The 19,480-nt window shown below is 41.3% G+C and overlaps 1 non-coding gene and 1 pseudogene across 1 annotated transcript; both read right to left on the reverse strand.

The window, feature by feature from the left end:
- LOC140873084 (uncharacterized) overlaps nucleotides 1-19,480 on the reverse strand; it is a 27,786-nt pseudogene continuing 8,306 nt past the window's right edge.
- LOC140873381 (small nucleolar RNA R71) lies at nucleotides 16,424-16,529 on the reverse strand. The gene has a single exon (XR_012148014.1). It is a non-coding gene; the product is annotated as a small nucleolar RNA R71 (small nucleolar RNA).

Here is a 19,480-nt window from a genome sequence, read left to right on the forward strand (position 1 = left end):
TTAATGGGTGCTTCGACTTCCAGCACAAAGAATGGTGGCGCGTTCTAGACTGACTTCGCTAGAATGCAAAATCGGCATCAGACGCCGAATCACAAAGCCATACCATGTAGTAGGAATCACACGCAAGAACCGCTCCTTGAAGCTCAGTATAGAAGCGGGACCGACCCATGTAGCGCCGGGAAACGCCAGCTGATCAAGAAATTCGGTCAAATGCGGACCGTTTTGCAGGCTTTGGTAGAGCGAGTCGTCCACCTCCGGTATTTCTAATAAGGCATTCAGCTCATGGGGTAGAAAAGAGATCAATTTCCCCCGTAAAAATGCCTTGTTATCGGTGCGCTCAGCTGCATTGGCATAGAATTCCCGTACAAGCGGCACTACAGCTGGTGCAGGGTCCTCGCAGAATTTCGTCCACCCACGGTCATGAATAGTATGGACAATCTTGGGATAGGCCAAATTTTGCTCAAAGCCACGTTCAGGAATAGGGGAGCGACTCACCTTGGCTTCAAAGTATCGATTACGAGCGGCTTCACTAACAAAGTGGCCGAGAAACGCGGCATAATTACGATCAGTGGCCCGAGAAGAAGATTCGCCTTGTTGCCGGGTGCATTTGGGGCCCATAAAGAGTAAGGAGTGGAGAGTAGAAGTGATAGGGGCAATTTGTCGAACACCTTGTGGGCGAAGAAGAATCCGTCAACTCCTTGAAGAATACAAGTGCAACCACAAAACACGAAGTCCGGAATACGCTTAATAGTAGAAGGCCCGACGGAAAGAATCCAAGAAGAGAAAACAAACTCGATATTTTCAACCGGCTGTGAAGCATTTTTTTTTTTCGACGATGGAGACCGGAGAAGATGATCGGAGAAGAGTGTTCCGATGAGGTAGAGCGGTGCTTCCGAGAGATCCCTGCGATATAAATTAAATCAAGAATTAAAATAGAGAAAATTGGATGCAAGAATTAGGGGGGGGGTGTAGGGAGGATGGAACAAGAGAGAGACAAGTAATAAGAAAAGAAGGGAAAGAAAGAAAGAAATCTGGGATATTTAAGGCAAAAAGTGATCTCGCTCAATCCGCAAGATGTTGCGGATCGAGCGAGATAAATAGTCAAACCTATTGTCCCGACGAAAAGCATGCTTGCTCGATCCGCAAGATCTTGCGGATCGAGCGAGACAACAAAAATTAAAAAAAAATTTGGATTTTTCAAAATTTCAAAAAAAAAAAAACAATAAAACAAGAAGCAACAAAAACATAAAATAATACTAAATAAAGCAGAAGAAATAAAAAAAAATGAGCAAAAGTAAAAAGAAAAGAAACACTGGATTGCCTCCCAGTGAGCGCTAAATTTGCAGTCAGTCTATAGCTCGACTGCATGCCGTGATTCATTCGACATTAGGCGGGGCATCGAGAGCGATATCATGCTCTTCCACTTCGACGTTCGCTTGGATTCCCTCATAGTAGTGCTTGAGCCAATGGCCATTCACCTTAAATGTTTTGGATGTGTCCAAACTTTGAATTTTGACTGCACCATGAGGAAAGACGTTAGTGACAACAAAAGGTCCATTCCAACGCGAACGTAACTTACCTGGAAACAACCGAAGTCGTGAATTATAGAGCAAAACTTTATGACCGACTTCGAAGTATCGTCGAGAGATCATCTTATCATGGAAAGTCTTTGTTTTGTCCTTATAAATTTTTGAGCTAGCATAGGCATCATTCCGGATCTCTTCTAATTCTTGCAATTGTAGCTTCCGGTGCTCGCCGCTCTCATCTATCTGCATGTTAAAAGTTTTTATGGCCCAATAAGCTCGATGCTCCAACTCCACTGGTAAATGACATGCTTTCCCAAAAATCAATCGATATGGAGACATTCCAATCGGTGTCTTGAACGCAGTTCTGTATGCCCACAAGGCATCATCCAATCGCAAGCTCCAATCCTTTCTCGTAGGATTCACGGTCTTCTCTAGAATAGATTTGATTTCTCTGTTGGATACTTCAGCTTGACCGTTGGATTGTGGATGATATGCCGTGGAAATCCTGTGCGTCACATGGTATTTCTTCAGTAGGCTCGCCACGGTTCGGTTGCAGAAGTGTGTGCCTTTATCACTGATGAGGGCTCGAGGAATACCAAACCTAGAGAAAATGTGATGCTTGATAAACTCTGCAACAACTTGAGAATCGTCAGTACGGGTGGCCTTTGTTGGAAAACGGTGTTCAGATCAATCAGAATTGATACCCGGTGCAGCGGAAGTTTTAAAATTTTATATGGAACGATTCCATATCATGGGTATCAAAACTTTACGATTAAATTGTGCGTGTAAAAATTAAATAACAATTAAATTTTTACCTTGAATCTCGAAACGAGATTATGGACACCAACAGATAACTCTGCTCTTGTTGTATATCCCAGGAACTGATGGACGAACAATTCTTCAATCAGGTCCACGAACAGAAGTTTAATCCCTCTGATAGATTGCACTAGAAAATCTATCAGAAGTTTCTACGAAGAGAATTAACGAATTTGATCCGTTAAACCAGATTGCAAATTCAAAATTCACCAATGTGCACAGAAACCATTTCTGCATCTTTTAAAGTCAAGATAAATTTTCTGAATCCGAATTCAGTGATTTCCAAAAATGCCCATCCCTATGTCATTTTAGGAAATCTTACTCTTCTACTCTGATATAAGAAGTCCCACTTCTTTATTCACTAAATTTAACTCTTTAAATTTAATTATCTCAACGAGGATTAAAAATCCATTACTTGTGTGACCCTCAATGGTTCAGGGATACAGCTAGCCATGGGCTCACAACTCCTTGCGACTCGGAACAACAATTTCCGACTTGCCCATCGAATCATGGTAAGAGCGCCTAGCAACATCGCCCCATGATTCCCTAGGTATCACTGATAGTGCCTGCAAGAACCAATAGATTTTGGTTAGCGTACAGTACGGTCCCTTCATCCATATATCCCGATCGAATCAACAACCATTGGTAAATCGAGAGTCGTTCGAGATTCGATAACTATGCAATGCATCTTGAAGATCAAATAGTGACATCGCATGTGCTACTAAGAAACCATTTCTTAAAACACATCATGTACTCTGGCCAGAGATTCGTCACACTAATATCTTCTCAGATTGCATAGGATATCCACACTAGCAAGTATGTGGTGAATCCTTGACAACAAAGCATCGACTCCTATATGTGTCGTAACTGTACCCAATCCCGACACCTGATGACCCCAATAGAGTCGGCAAACGAGTCAAAGTACAGTACTAGCATATAGAGTCTCAATGATGTTTCAAGTAGTAAGGACTAATGGTGTACAACCAAAACCGCGGACTTTATCCACTCGATAAGTGATAACCACTTGGAAAGTCCGGATAGGGTAGTTCGATCATTCGTCGTATGAATATCCATTTGCATGCTTTGAACATCTCTATGTTCCATACCAATGAAACGTGGTACTCGGCATCTCAAATGCTAGTCTCAATCTCGAGCAATCCTTATCCTTATTAACGGACGGCTCAATCGACTAGGAACTGTTTAGAATATACAGTGACTATAAGATGTGTTTCATGATAGTCATCCCCATGTGCCACCACATCTTACATACACTATAGTATATTCAAGGTCTTCATCTAAACATCTTATAGTATGTCACAACATAATAATATGATAAAAGATAAAGTAAACGCCATTATAAAAGTGTAAATTATATTAAACAAAAGATTGTTTATACATAGAGTCATAAAAGCCCTTAGCCACAAGTTGGCTCACCGGGCACCCACTCTTTCAGCCTTAGCTTCCACCCACTTCGAGACATAATCCACAGCAAGTAATATATAAATATAACCATGTGAATTTGGAAAGGGTCCCATAAAGTCGATGCCCCAAACATCAAAGATTTCACAAAATAGAATAGGTTGTTGGGGCATCTCCTTTCGTTGGGAGATGTTACCTGTCTTTTGGCATTGGGCGCACGAATTACAGAACAGGTAAGCGTCTCAAAATAAGGAAGGCCAGAAGAATCCACTGTCCAACACCTTTCTCGATGTCCTTCTCGGCCCAAAGTGGCCACCACATGCATAAGAATGACAAAATGTGAGAATAGGGATTACCTCGCTCGCAGGAACGCATCGTCGTATAACTTGATCAGCGCAGTGCTTCCACAAGTATGGATCATCCCACACATAATACTTCGCATCACTTCTCACTTTGTCCTTTTGCGCCTTAGAAAATTCAGAGGGGAAACCATGAGTAACTAAATAATTCACAATGTTTGCGTACCATGGTAATTCGGTGGTTGTCGAGAACAGCTGTTCATCCGGAAATTCGTCATGCAATTTCAGCTCCTCATCAATATGAACTAGACAACTCAAATGATCAGCAACTTGATTCTCGGCCCCTATTTTGTCTTTGATTTCTATATCGAATTCACTCAGCAGTAATATCCATTGGATCAGCCTTGGTTTTGCCTCTTTCTTCGCCATCAGAAAACGAAGAGCTGCATGGTCAGAATACACAATGACTTTAGTACCAAGTAAATAGGAGCGAAATTTATCTAAAGCAAAAACAACAGTGAGAAGCTCCTTTTCCATAGTGGAATAATTTCGTTGGGCATCATTCAAAATACGTGAAGCGTAGTAAATAGCATGCGATGCTTTTCCAACTTTCTGGCCTAAAACAGCGCCAATGGTATAGTCACTGGCGTCACACATGATCTCAAATGGTTGGCTCCAATCCGGTGGTTGGATTATTGGTGCAGATGTCAAGGAGTTCTTCAATTTGTCAAAGGATGACTTGCATGAATCATCAAACTCAAATGACACGTCCTTTTGTAATAGCTTGCACATGGGGGATGCAATCTTGGCGAAATCTTGAATGTATCTCCTGTAAAAACCTGCATGGCCAAGAAAAGAACGCATTTCCCGCATACATGTGGGGTAAGGTAGAGATTGGATGATATCAATTTAAGCTCTATCGACCTCTATTCCTTTTGATGACACAACATGACCCAAAAACACACCTTGCCCAACCATAAAATGACATTTTTCAGAATTCAAAACGAGGTTGGTTTCGACACACCTCTTATGGACAAGTGCAAGGTTAGTGATAAGTGCATTTTATGCACTTAATTTATATATGATTTGACTTGGATTTTGTGATGTATCGAGTGAATATTATGCGTATTTGTTGTTGTTTTTGTGAGTTGCAAGGATTTGAAGAAAAGTAGCAAGAAGAAGCGGAAAGCCGAATTACTGGACAGCAAACTTCAGAAAATTACTGGGAATTTTACAGACACCTAAATCCGATCTTCACCGTTTAAATTGAATTTTAGGATGTTTTAAAGTTGCTGTCAAAATTTCAGCTCGATCCGACGGCTAGAACTTAAGTTATGATTTTTACAAAAATGCTGCGCAGATGGTGAAATGGAAGAACAAGTAGCGCCCCAGCTCTAGTTTTCCAGCGCTCCAGTGCCCGTAAATTCATGTCCAGAGTGCCCCAGCGCCGTGTTTTGAGCGCTCCAGCGCTAGACGTCCGTCATTGAAAAATAAAATACGAAACTTGAGCGCCCCAGCGCCTAATTATTAGCGCTCCAGCGCTGCGCAGTGTCCAAAATTTTGGAAAGTTTTTAATCGAGTTTTAAAAGGAATTTTAGGACTTATTCTGAGAGAGACGAGGGTTTAGAGAGTTTTTCAGAGCATAGATACGGCTATTGAGAGTTTTGAAGTGCACAAGAGCTCGAGAATTCGGTACGAAGATGGAAGACGGCGGCATCCGGCGACGGAGAAGCTTCATTCTAATTCGTTCTAGTTTATCTTTGAACTCTATTTTTCCTAGTTTTTGAATGATGTTCAAGAACATGCTTTGTTTGATTTTTATTTACATTATGAACTAATTCCTTTGTCTAGAGGAACGACGTAGCTTGACTTGAAACCATGTTTTTGATATTTTGATTGATATATTAGAATTATTCATTCGGTTTATTTGTGTTTTCCTGAATTGATTGCGTTCAATTAACTGATCATTACTTGAATTGTTAAATTTATTTGAAATCTAGCACTCGAGAGAGGCGATTTTGAATAGGACCGTAGGAAAATACATCATTGGTGTTTATAGAGTTCGAGAGGCCTATAACTCCAATGAAGCCTTTGTAAGAATTATTGTGCTATTTACCGGATTTAATAGTTGAACTTAGATAGAGATATTGAGTTTGCTATTGAATACGAATTTCTTCTTGACACTCGAGAGAGGTAGTAGAAAATAATAGGGATTCTTGGTTAGTAAACTAGAAGAATTTATGAAATAGATTTCTCTATGAATTAAACTGGTGGATGGTCAAGTGAAGTCGAACCTCCAGAATTTTTCGCTTATTGAATTTTTCTCTCGTGAACTCGTGGTTATTTAGTTTTGTTTCTTGCAAATTTTAGTTTTATAAAAATCAAATAATTCTCGTAGCTCTACATAGGATTAAGATTTTATTAGTTGCAAATATTTAATATAATATCATTTTATTCATTCTCTGTGGGATCGACTTGGACTCATTTTCTATATTAAAACTTGACACCATGCACTTGCGGGCACAAAATTACGCAACAAGTTTTTGGCGCCGTTGCCGGGGATTGAATTTTTTTTTATTTATATTAAATTGTGCTAATTAGTCTTAATTTTGATTTAGAGCATTTTATTTTATTTTGTTGGTTCTAATTTTAATTTTTTCCTGTCTATGCAGTTTATGCGAAAAAGCCAAAGTTACGACTCACTGCTCTTTGATCTGGAAATCGAGAAAACTGCTAAAGCTTTGAGAAAAGCTAGAAGAGAAGAGTTGCAACAAATGGCTGAAGAAAGGGAAAGAGTTGTCAATAATGCTCTGGTGCCAATCAGAGATCACTTTCGACCGGTGATCAATACTCATTATTCTGGGATAGCTCGGCAGAACATCACGGCAAATAATTTTGAGTTGAAGACAACTCTGATTAATATGGTGCAGCAGAATCAGTTCAGGGGTGCAGCTACTGAAGATCCAAATCTGCATCTGCGTACTTTTCTAGAGATTGCTGACACAGTGAAGATTCATGGTGTTACTGAGGACACCATCAGACTATGATTGTTCACATTCTCTGTGAGACCTCGATTCTAAACCACTAATCTCGGATTAAACAACAATTAAGCGAACAAGAATCCAAGAGTAAAACAATTCAAAGTTTTTTTTTTTTTTTTAAACGCCGCGCGCCCGCGCGAGGAACCAAGCTCGCGCGTGCGCGGGCATCAACAACCGAGACCAACCAAAGGCTCGTGCCCGCGCGAGGTACCAAGCTCGCGCGCGCGTGGGCAAACAATTCAGAGGCCCAACAGAGGCCTCGCGCGCGCGCGAGGAACGCCTCGCCCGCGCGCGGAAGGCCTGGGCAGAAAATGCTCAGGCTGCAGAAAATAAAGAAAGGATTCCGCGCTTGGTCCGACATGCCTTCAAATACATATGCAATAACAGGGTGTAGGGAAACATGCCATAACAAGTCATGCTTTCAGAAGGCCTAAAAACAACCAGAAGTCTAAATCGATACGACAACAACATACTTAGATTTCAGATTACAATCCGAATACAAACTAATTCGAATAACAAAACATATCAAGTTCGAGTTCTAACATGCTTCAATCTTAAACTAGATAAACATGCTACTTCGACTTCTAAACCGAGTCTCACTCCTACTACTTGCCCTCGAAGCTAACCATGCCTCTTCTGACTTGTTCCTGCCCCACCTGTTGCCAAGTACACATACAAAACAAAGCAACAGCCGGATAACCGGTGAGAACGACATTCCCAGTAAAAGCAACATAACAAGTAATACAAGTAACAAACATGCTTTCAATACAATAACGAACTCAATAACATCGTAATGAAATGCATGTCTTTAAACAGGGATATCAAATCTGATAACGAGGGATTGCTGCTATGCCTTTGGGATCCCGAGGATAAGATCACGTAACAACTCACCGACTCTCCCAATCGAGGTGGTGCCACGTATCTCACTCCTCTAGACTTTGAGAAACTATAATGAGTATGCTAGCACCAGACGAAACGACTACGACCTGGGCCACTCAATCATAGTTCCCAAACGTCTAAACAAAAAGGATGGTTCTGCCCGCTGAAACAAGATTGGCTCAAGATGAATGCATAACAGAAACATAAAACATAATCCTTTTAACAAAACCAATACAATCAAACAATACACAAGTTCCTCATGCTAGAACAAGTGTAGATGCAAGTATGAGATTTCAAAAAGGAAAACTCGAGAACCACAGTCCCGAGTATGCTATCCCGCTACGATGACTGCTTTTACCTTTCAATGCAGTAGCTCCAACTCTGGATAAGCTACAAAAGAGATTGTATAAACAACTACACAATCTAACAACAACAAGGCAACGGTTCAAGGAAAACTCTTTATACCGTTCTTCGTCCAATTCTCTGAAACGATCAAACAGCTGCTAACTCTGGGCTTGACAACTCCGAACGAATCTGTTCAGATACAAGAGATGATTGATCAATAACCACGATCAACTTACAAGCCAAGTTCAAACTCAAAAACGGTTCAAAATCTCCAAAAACTCAAACCGACGGCATAACGGCTATAACTGAACAACCGGCAACGCAGACAGCAGTTCAATACTGATAACAACTCAATTCAATGCTAATACAACAACAACAAGACAAACCCAACAAATCTCAAAACCATGATTTTCGAAAATGGCTTCCAAAAATCATAACAAATCCGAACGTCGCTCTATTTCAAAACTGACAGATAATAAACGATCAGAACTCTGTAGAGAACAACATACTCGAATCTAAATCGATTCTAACAACATCCAAAAACTAGAATGTATCTGATCGTTGAAAAACTTACGGTATAACGGAGCTCTCGCTGCAGTGATCGCTAAACTGTCTTCAGAAATAATTTCTAACGGCCGGATCGAGCTCGGACGGAAATCCAAAAGCTTGAAAAGGAGATGGGGCGTTTCAATGGAGGAGGAGCCGGCTAAGGAAGGAGAAGGATGAATGAGAAAAGTCAAAAGTTGAGTAGATAATATAACAAATCCATTATTTGCGTTTTAGTCCCTGAAATTTCCAAAATTTGCAAAAAGGACCCTGATCAAAATCAAGTCGGCTCGTGAACTCTGCAATCTCCGATTAACTCAAATAAACTCATTTAAGATAAAAACGGGGCGTCACAATTCTCCCCCACTAAGAAGAGATTTCGTCCTCGAAATCAACGAGAACCACAACTCAAAGATAGAATAAAGAACTAAAGACAGTAAGAAGAACTCACGTCATCCAAATAGCTCTGGAAAACGCTGTCTCATGTCAGACTCTGTCTCCCAAGTCGCTTCCTCAACACCGTGATGGCTCCACTGCACCTTCACTAACGGAATCAACTTGGTCCTGAGTTGCTTTTCTTTCCGATCAAGGATCTGAATCGGTCGCTCAAAATAGCTCAGAGTCTCGTCTAACTCGGCTTCGTCAGGCTAAAGGATATGAGAAGGATCTGGATGATACTTTCGCAGCATAGAGACGTGAAAAACTTCGTGAATACCAGATAAAGACGGAGGAAGTGCAAGTCTGTAGGCAAGATCGCCTATCTTCTCGAGAATCTCGTACGGACCGATGAATCTCGGAGATAACTTTCCTCTCTTACCGAATCTGACAGGGCCTCTGAACGGAGAAATCTTAAGGAATACACGGTCTCCCTGCTCAAAACTCAGAGGTCGACGTCTGACATTCGCATACTTTGCTTGTCTATCTTGAGCTGCCTTCATTCTGGTCTGAATGACCTTAACCTGTTCTGCCATAACTCGAAGCATATCCGGCCCCAAATCTGGTGACTCAGATAAATCATCCCAAAACAACGGAGATCGGCATTTCTTACCATATAATGCCTCAAAAGGCGCCATACCGATACTCGCTTGGAAGCTGTTGTTGTAAGAAAACTCGACAAGAGGCAAAGAATCCTGCCAACTAGTACCAAAGTCTAGCACTACCGCTCGCAGCATATCCTCCAACGTCTGGATAGTCCGCTCTGACTGTCCATCTGTCTGAGGATGATAAGCTGTACTCAGATGCAATCGAGTACCAAGCGCCTCTTGCAAACTATGCCAGAAGTGCGAAGTGAATCTCGGGTCTCTGTCTGAAACGATCGACTTCGGCACCCCATGCAATCTCACAACATTGCTAACATAAAGCTCAGCCATCTGATCATGACGATACGTCATCCTGTAAGGAATAAAGCAAGCTGACTTCGTCAATCGGTCGATTACTACCCAAATGGCATCGCATCCTCGAACGGATCGTGGTAGCTTCGTGACGAAATCCATAGAAATGTGATCCCATTTCCAATCAGGAACAGATAAGCTGTGCAATAGACCACCTGGTCGCTTCCGCTCTGCTTTCACTTGCTGACAGTTCAAACACCGTGACACAAACCTCGCGATGTCGCTCTTCATTCTCTTCCACCAGAACTGACTCTTTAGATCATTGTACATCTTACGACCTCCAGGATGAATGCTAAACCGACTGCAATGAGCCTCTCGGAGAATACGCTGTCTCAACTCCGAAATATCAGGCACAACAATACGGTTATTCACAAACAAAACGTCATCTCTAACCTGGAATTCTGACTGATGCCCAGTTCTGACTTTCTCTACTGAAACCTGAATGCTCGGCTCAGACTTCTGTGCTTCTCTGATTGCAACAAACAACTTCGGCTTGGCTTGAATAGCAAACACTCTGATAGTCTCCCTATCTGTTTCAAACTCTAAACCAGAAGTGCAACAATCATCGACCAACTGAGAAACACCGATTGTTGAAAGAGATAAAGAACAAAGCTTTCGGCTCAAGGCATCTGCAACTGCATTCGACTTCCCTGGATAATACTTGATCTCACAGTCAAAATCCTTCAACAGATCTAACCATCTTCTCTGTCTCATATTCAGCTCTGCCTGTGAAAACAAGTACTTAAAACTCTTATGATCAGAAAAGATCTCGAAAGACTCACCATAAAGATAGTGACGCCAGATCTTCAAAGCAAATACAATCGCTGCAAGTTCAAGATCATGAACAGGATAACGAGTCTCGTGCGGTTTTAGCTGCCTCGATGCATACGCTATCACATGCTTATGCTGCATAAGAACACAACCCAAACCTCGGTTAGAAGCATCACAATACACTGTGAAACCTCCAGTACCCTTCGGAATGGAAAGAATTGGAGCACTGGTCAGTCTCCTCTTCAGATCAACAAAGCTAGCCTCACAATCTGTAGTCCAGACAAAAGGCGCATTCTTCTGAGTCAGCTGGGTAATAGGCTTGGCAATAGACGAGAAACCCTCGATGAAACGACGGTAATAACCAGCTAAACCCATGAAGCTTCGGATCTCAGGTACTGATGTCGGTTTAGGCCAATTCATAACCGCTTCGATTTTGCTGGGATCGACAGAAATCCCATCTTCAAAAATAATATGACCGAGAAAGACAATTCGATCTAACCAGAATTCGCATTTCGATAGCTTGGCAAACAACTGCTCAACTCGTAAAATCTGCAAGACGATTCTCAAGTGCTCTGCATGGTCAGTACGGTTCTTCGAGTAGATAAGAATTTCATCGATGAAAATAATGACGAACTCATCTAAATAACGCTGAAAGATACGGTTCATCAAACCCATAAAAACAGCTGGAGCGTTAGTCAAACCGAACGGCATGACTATAAACTCAAAGTGACCATACCTCGTTCTGAATGCGGTCTTAGGAACATCTTCCTCTCGCACTCTCAGCTGATGGTAGCCTGACCTCAGATCAATCTTAGAGTAGACAGAAGAACCCTGCAGTTGATCGAACAAGTCATCTATTCGGGGTAAAGGATACCTGTTCTTAACTGTAGCCTGATTCAATTGACGGTAGTCGATACAGAGCCGCATAGAACCATCCTTCTTCCGAACGAATAGAACAGGAGCACCCCAAGGCGATACACTAGGTCTGATGTATCCCTTGGCAATCAAATCCTCAAGCTGCTCCTTCAACTCTCTCAATTCAACAAGTGCCATACGATAAGGAGCTTTTGAAATAGGTTGAGTACCTGGCACTAAGTCAATGCTGAATTCAACCTCTCGAATGGGTGGCAATCCAGGAACATCTTCCGGAAACACATCAGCAAAATCTCTAACCACTGGTAAGTCAACCAAAGCTGGGCTAGATTTCAGTACATCAACCGCATAAACCAAAAATCCTTCTACACCTCTCTGTAACAAACGAGTCATAGATAACACTGAAATCAAAGGAATTCTAGATCGAGAACCCTTACCAAAGAATTTCCACTCGTCTGCCATTTCAGGTCTGAACCTGACAACTTTCAGAAAACAATCAACTGTTGCCCTGTACTTGATCAAAGCATCTATACCGACAATACAATCAAAATCTGACAACCCAAGCACAATACAGTCGAATTCTAACAAATTCCCCTCGAAACAAAATTCACAGTTCCTGACTAGACGGACAGAAACAATTCCTCCACCCAAAGGTGAAGTAACAGCTACTACTGTAGGCAACAATTCAGTTGGCAAAGCATGCAATAACACATATTTCTCAGAGATAAAGGAATGGGAAGCACCTGTATCTATCAAGACATGAGCAGAATGACCGAAAATCGAACAGTTACCTGCTATGACATCGTCAGGTGCTGCCTGAGCCTGATCCTCTGTCAATGCAAAGACTCGTGCTTGCTGTCTCGGAGGCTAATTTGCACTAGAGCTACCTCCCTGTCTGTTTTGCTGTTGCTGGGGTTGGAAAGAGTGCACTGCAGACGACTGCCTCTCCGGCTGAGCTGCAGGTCTAGACGAACTCCCACTCTGAGCTCTATCTCTATTACGTTGAGGGCACACTTTAGAGAAGTGTCCCGGTTGCTGACATGTGTTACAATTGCCGAAGACTCCCACACACTGATCCGGTGAGTGTCTTCCTCCACACTTGCTGCAGTACAAGGATGATGACCCAGAACTCGGTCCTGAACCGAATTGCTTCGAACCACTGGAACTGGACGAACTGTTCCCCTGTCTCTTGAACTGTTTACCTCTTGCCTTGTACTGATCCTTTCTGTTTCCCCCACTGTTTCCACCTTCATACCTCTGCTGCTGGTTCTGATGTTGAGGTGGCTGATTCTGGTACTGAGATGGTTGGTTCTGATACTGCCTCTGCTGCTGAGGTGCCCCCTGATTACCTCTTTGCCTCCACAAGCCTACTTCTGCTCCCTTTGCGTAATTCATGGCATCCGCAAAGTTTCTAGGCCTGTTGGTGTTAACCAACGTGAAGACATCGGGGTTCAACCCGTTGATGAACTGATCTACCTTAGCTTCTTCATCTCCGACAATTAGCGGTGCAAAACGCAACAGACTATCGAACTTAGCCACGTACTCTTCAATGTTCAGATTCCCTTGCCTCAGATTTGCAAACTCTGCTCCCTTATCCTTACGATACGAGATAGGGAAAAACCGCTTATAAAACTCAGATTTAAAAAGAGTCCAAGTAACCTCTGTACCTCTACTCTCAAATTCTTTCTTTGTCTTGATCCACCAGCTCTTAGCACCACCACGCAGCTGATGAATTACTAATCTGATTCGGCGGTCATCTGTGTAGTCAATGGAATCAAACAACTGATCCATATCATCCAACCAACTCTCACAGTCAACTGGATTTTCTGAACCCATCAACAATGGCGGATTGAACGACTGAAACCTCTTCAGCAAGGTTTCCATAGGAGTTGCTGAAGCATCCAACTGATCAACCTCAGTGCTAGATTGCTCAGTCGCAGGGATAACTGGTGGTGTGTTTCTGTTTATCACTCGACGAGGACCCATCTGATAATCAAAGGTTAGCACACGAGATATCTCAATCGCTACCATCAGTGCCCTTACAACCGCTTGGAATACCGAATACCAGTCGAGAACAGAAACAGTTATATCTCAAGTAGATCATGCTTTATTAATTTAAATCACACAACCATGTAATTCAAATAATGCTCAAACAATAAAGCATGCTCGCATGGAATTAAGTACACAATTAAATAATTCAAACACATGCGAGGAGTCATTACACACAGACTCGATCTACCCCGCTCACTCTAGTTCGACCAAGAATCTTAACGCTTTGATACCACTTAATGTGAGACCTCGATTCTAAACCACTAATCTCGGATTAAACAACAATTAAGCGAACAAGAATCCAAGAGTAAAACAATTCAAAGTTTTTTTTTTTTTTTTTTAAACGCCGCGCGCCCGCGCGAGGAACCAAGCTCGCGCGTGCGCGGGCTTCAACAACCGAGACCAACCAAAGGCTCGCGCCCGCGCGAGGTACCAAGCTCGCGCGCGCGTGGGCAAACAATTCAGAGGCCCAACAGAGGCCTCGCGCGCGCGCGAGGAACGCCTCGCCCGCGCGCGGAAGGCCTGGGCAGAAAATGCTCAGGCTGCAGAAAATAAAGAAAGGATTCCGCGCTTGGTCCGACATGCCTTCAAATACATATGCAATAACAGGGTGTAGGGAAACATGCCATAACAAGTCATGCTTTCAGAAGGCCTAAAAACAACCAGAAGTCTAAATCGATACGACAACAACATACTTCGATTTCAGATTACAATCCGAATACAAACTAATTCGAATAACAAAACATATCAAGTTCGAGTTCTAACATGCTTCAATCTTAAACTAGATAAACATGCTACTTCGACTTCTAAACCGAGTCTCACTCCTACTACTTGCCCTCGAAGCTAACCATGCCTCTTCTGACTTGTTCCTGCCCCACCTGTTGCCAAGTACACATACAAAACAAAGCAACAGCCGGATAACCGGTGAGAACGACATTCCCAGTAAAAGCAACATAACAAGTAATACAAGTAACAAACATGCTTTCAATACAATAACGAACTCAATAACATCGTAATGAAATGCATGTCTTTAAACAGGGATATCAAATCTGATAACGAGGGATTGTTGCTGTGCCTTTGGGATCCCGAGGATAAGATCACGTAACAACTCACCGACTCTCCCAATCGAGGTGGTGCCACGTATCTCACTCCTCTAGACTTTGAGCAACTATAATGAGTATGCTAGCACCAGACGAAACGACTACGACCTGGGCCACTCAATCATAGTTCCCAAACGTCTAAACAAAAAGGATGGTTCTGCCCGCTGAAACAAGATTGGCTCAAGATGAATGCATAACAGAAACATAAAACATAATCCTTTTAACAAAACCAATACAATCAAACAATACACAAGTTCCTCATGCTAGAACAAGTGTAGATGCAAGTATGAGATTTCAAAAGGGAAAACTCGAGAACTACAGTCCCGAGTATGCTATCCCGCTACGATGACTGCTTTTACCTTTCAATGCAGTAGCTCCAACTCTGGATAAGCTACAAAAGAGATTGTATAAACAACTACACAATCTAACAACAACAAGGCAACGGTTCAAGGAAAACTCTTTATACCGTTCTTCGTCCAATTCTCTGAAACGATCAAACAGCTGCTAACTCTGGGCTTGACAACTCCGAACGAATCTGTTCAGATACAAGAGATGATTGATCAATAACCACGATCAACTTACAAGCCAAGTTCAAACTCAAAAACGGTTCAAAATCTCCAAAAACTCAAACCGACGGCATAACGGCTATAACTGAACAACCGGCAACGCAGACAGCAGTTCAATACTGATAACAACTCAATTCAATGCTAATACAACAACAACAAGACAAACCCAACAAATCTCAAAACCATGATTTTCGAAAATGGCTTCCAAAAATCATAACAAATCCGAACGTCGCTCTATTTCAAAACTGACAGATAATAAACGATCAGAACTATGTAGAGAACAACATACTCGAATCTAAATCGATTCTAACAACATCAAAAAACTAGAATGTATCTGATCGTTGAAAAACTTACGGTATAACGGAGCTCTCGCTGCAGTGATCGCTAAACTGTCTTCAGAAATAATTTCTAACGGCCGGATCGAGCTCGGACGGAAATCCAAAAGCTTGAAAAGGAGATGGGGCGTTTCAATGGAGGAGGAGCCGGCTAAGGAAGGAGAAGGATGAATGAGAAAAGTCAAAAGTTGAGTAGATAATATAACAAATCCATTATTTGCGTTTTAGTCCCTAAAATTTCCAAAATTTGCAAAAAGGACCCTGATCAAAATCAAGTCGGCTCGTGAACTCTGCAATCTCCGATTAACTCAAATAAACTCATTTAAGATAAAAACGGGGCGTCACATTCTCTCTTAGGGACAATGCTCGTAGTTGGTTGCAGTCACTACCTCTTGGGAGTATCACTACATGGGAAGACATGGCATCCAAATTTCTGGCTAAGTACTTTCCTCCTGCCAAGTCTGCCCAGCTGAAAATTGAGATCACTACTTTCAAACAGCAAGATTTTGAGCAGCTTTATGAAGCTTGGGAGCGGTACAAGGAGTTGCTTAGGAAGTGTTCAAACCATAATTTTCTGGATTGGGAACAGATTGAGTTATTCTACAATGGTTTGAATGGGCCAACTCGTATTTCTGTGGATGCTGCAGCTGGAGGTTCAATATTTTCTAAATTTCCTGAATAGGCTTATGATATTCTTGAGCAAATGACTGTTAACAGTTATCAGTGGCCGAGTGAGAGATCTGCAATAAGGAAGCCTGCTGGAATTCATGAGGTTGATGCATTCACTGCTTTGACTGCGCAGATGGCTACTATTTCTACACAGTTGGCTGCACTGACCAAAGTGAATCAAAGTTCTAATGAGACAGCATCGCTGGCGACTGCCGTAAATTCTGCTGATGGATTTGAGAGTGTGGAGCAAGCTCAATATGTGAACAACAGGAATTACAACAACTATCGAGGTAATCCTGTACCCAATCAGTATCATCCTAGTTTGCGTAATCATGAGAATTTTTCATATGCAAACAATAAGAATGTGTTGAATCCTCCACCGGGGTTCAATACTCAGAATGGTGAAGGTAAGGCATCGTTGGAAGATTTGGTGAGTAATTTTATTGCAGAATCATCCACAAGATTTAAGAGGAATGAAAATAGGCTTGATAGTATGGAGACACACTTGACCAATGTGAGCGCTTCTATGAAAAATCTTGAAACACAAATTGGTCAGCTGGCGAATGCATTGAATAATCAGAAGAGATGTGTGTTTCCTAGCAATACAGAGGTTAATCCTAGGGAGCAATGCAAGGTTGTTACTCTTAAAAGTGGTAAAGAACTTGAGACTAATAACCCAAAGGCAGTGAATGATGAGGAAGTGGAAAAGATTGTGGTGGAGACCGAAAATTCTGATAGCAAAAATTCTAGCAAGTCTGCAGTTGTTTCTGAGAAACCGCCTGTACCAAAAGTTGTTCTGCCATATCCTCAGCGGTTCAAGAAGAAAGCGTTGGATGAGAAATTTTCTAAGTTTCTTGACATCTTCAAGAAAATTCATATTAATATTCCATTCGCTGATGCTTTGGAGCAGATGCCGCATTATGCAAAATTCTTGAAGGAGGTGATGTCTAATAAGCAAAAGTTGGAGGAGTTCGAGACTGTCAACTTGACTGAAGAGTGCAGTGCTATCCTGCAAAAGAAGCTACCACAAAAATTAAAAGATCCAGGGAGTTTTACGATTCTTTGCATTATTGGTTCTTCTAATTTTAATAAAGCACTTTGTGATTTAGGAGCTAGTATTAACTTAATGCCTTTGTCTGTTTTTAGGAGTTTGGGACTTGGAGAGGTGAAACCCACGACAATCGCATTGCAGCTAGCTGACAGATCTATCACATATCCATTTGGAATCATTGAGGATGTACTGGTAAAAGTAGATAAATTTATTTTTCCTGCGGATTTTGTTGTGCTAGATATGGAGGAGGATGCAAATATGTCATTGATTTTGGGGAGACCGTTCTTGGCTACTGCTGAAGCCAAGATTGATGTGAAGAAAGGTGAGTTGACGATGGGAGTTGATGGTGAGAAGGTGATCTTTAATGTGTATAAGGAGGTTAAAAATTCATCCATGGAAAAAGTGTTCATAATTGAACAATCAAAGAAGATGGAATGTTGCTGCAAAGTTGTTAGTGCTGTAGAATTGCCAAGAGAGAATGATCCGAAGGTAGCAAAGAAGAAGAAGAGAAAGAAAGCAAAGATCAAGAAGATTGTTGAATATGTTTGGAGGGTGAAAGAAAAGGAAAAGACCCTCAACAAAACGGAACCGGGCTAGAATTGAAATAAAGTCGGGCTATGGACTATAAACTAAGCGCTTCTTGGGAGGCAACCCAAGCTAGTTGTTTTTTGCGCTTTTTTATTTTCTTTTAGTTGTTTTTGTTTTTATTTTTATCATGAGGAAACTAGACATTAATAATGATTTTGAATTGTGTAGGTTAAAAAGTATGGAGCTGAAAGAGTTTAGGAGCCACCCCTGATAAAGAGTTTTGAGTGATTAAGATGGTGCTGAGTACTGACGCTTGGTACCTAAGGTATATGTCCCTTGTTTTTAATGAATACTGTACATTGAGGACAATGCACAATTTAAGTTTGGGGGGGTGTTTAAAAATTGTGAAAATTTGAAATTTTTTATGAGTTAGTTGGAGTTGAAGGCATGATGTTGTAATTGTGTTGGCCTATGATGAAAATAATTTTTGGTGTTAAAAGTTTATGTTAGCTATATTTAATCTTGAGTTCTCACATTTATGCACGAATGCCATGATTTTCGATACTCCTAGCAATTAGAAAAAAATTATGTGGATTTGTGATATGGATTAGAGGAATTGATTCTTAACTCTTGTGATTTTTGCTTGAAACTGAGATAGATTTTTATGAACACAGAAGTGATTTAGGCGTTTTTTTTTTTTGAATCTATTGAGTTTTTTTTTAGCCATTCTATATTCATGAAAAATCCACAACAAATTGAGTAGCTAAAAAGTTCAAAGAAAAGTAATGGCAGAGAAAGTAAGATGAGGGGAGGCCTTGAAAAGAAAAAAAATGGATTGAAATTCTAGTCCAAATACAAGGCATAAAGATGGAGATGTATGGAGTAGAAGAAAGCCAAGACTAATGTCTGGCAATGCAAATAAAAAAAAATTTAGCTACTCATCATCCTGCACAAATTGAAAATATTCAATTCCCTTTGCTTTGAATCCAGAGTCCTTGTTTACATTGATATACATATGGATGCTTATCTCCTGCTGATTATACTTGAGCCTAATATTAACCGAAAAAGTCATGTTGATCTGTGCAATTAAAAGTTGAACTTGGTGGAGAGTGTCTTGAAACTTGAGGGCGGGATTAATGAATCTGTGAAGCTTACGGATTGCATGATTTTATCGAAAGTTGGGTGGGTAGATGAGATTGGCGAAATCACACACACACGAGAACTCTTGAGAAAATTAGCGGGCATGTGTATTGAATCTTGAAATGTAAAAATTCAG

This window comes from Henckelia pumila, unplaced genomic scaffold, assembly GCF_033568475.1.
Source record: "Henckelia pumila isolate YLH828 unplaced genomic scaffold, ASM3356847v2 CTG_525:::fragment_3, whole genome shotgun sequence".
NCBI lineage: Eukaryota > Viridiplantae > Streptophyta > Magnoliopsida > Lamiales > Gesneriaceae > Henckelia > Henckelia pumila.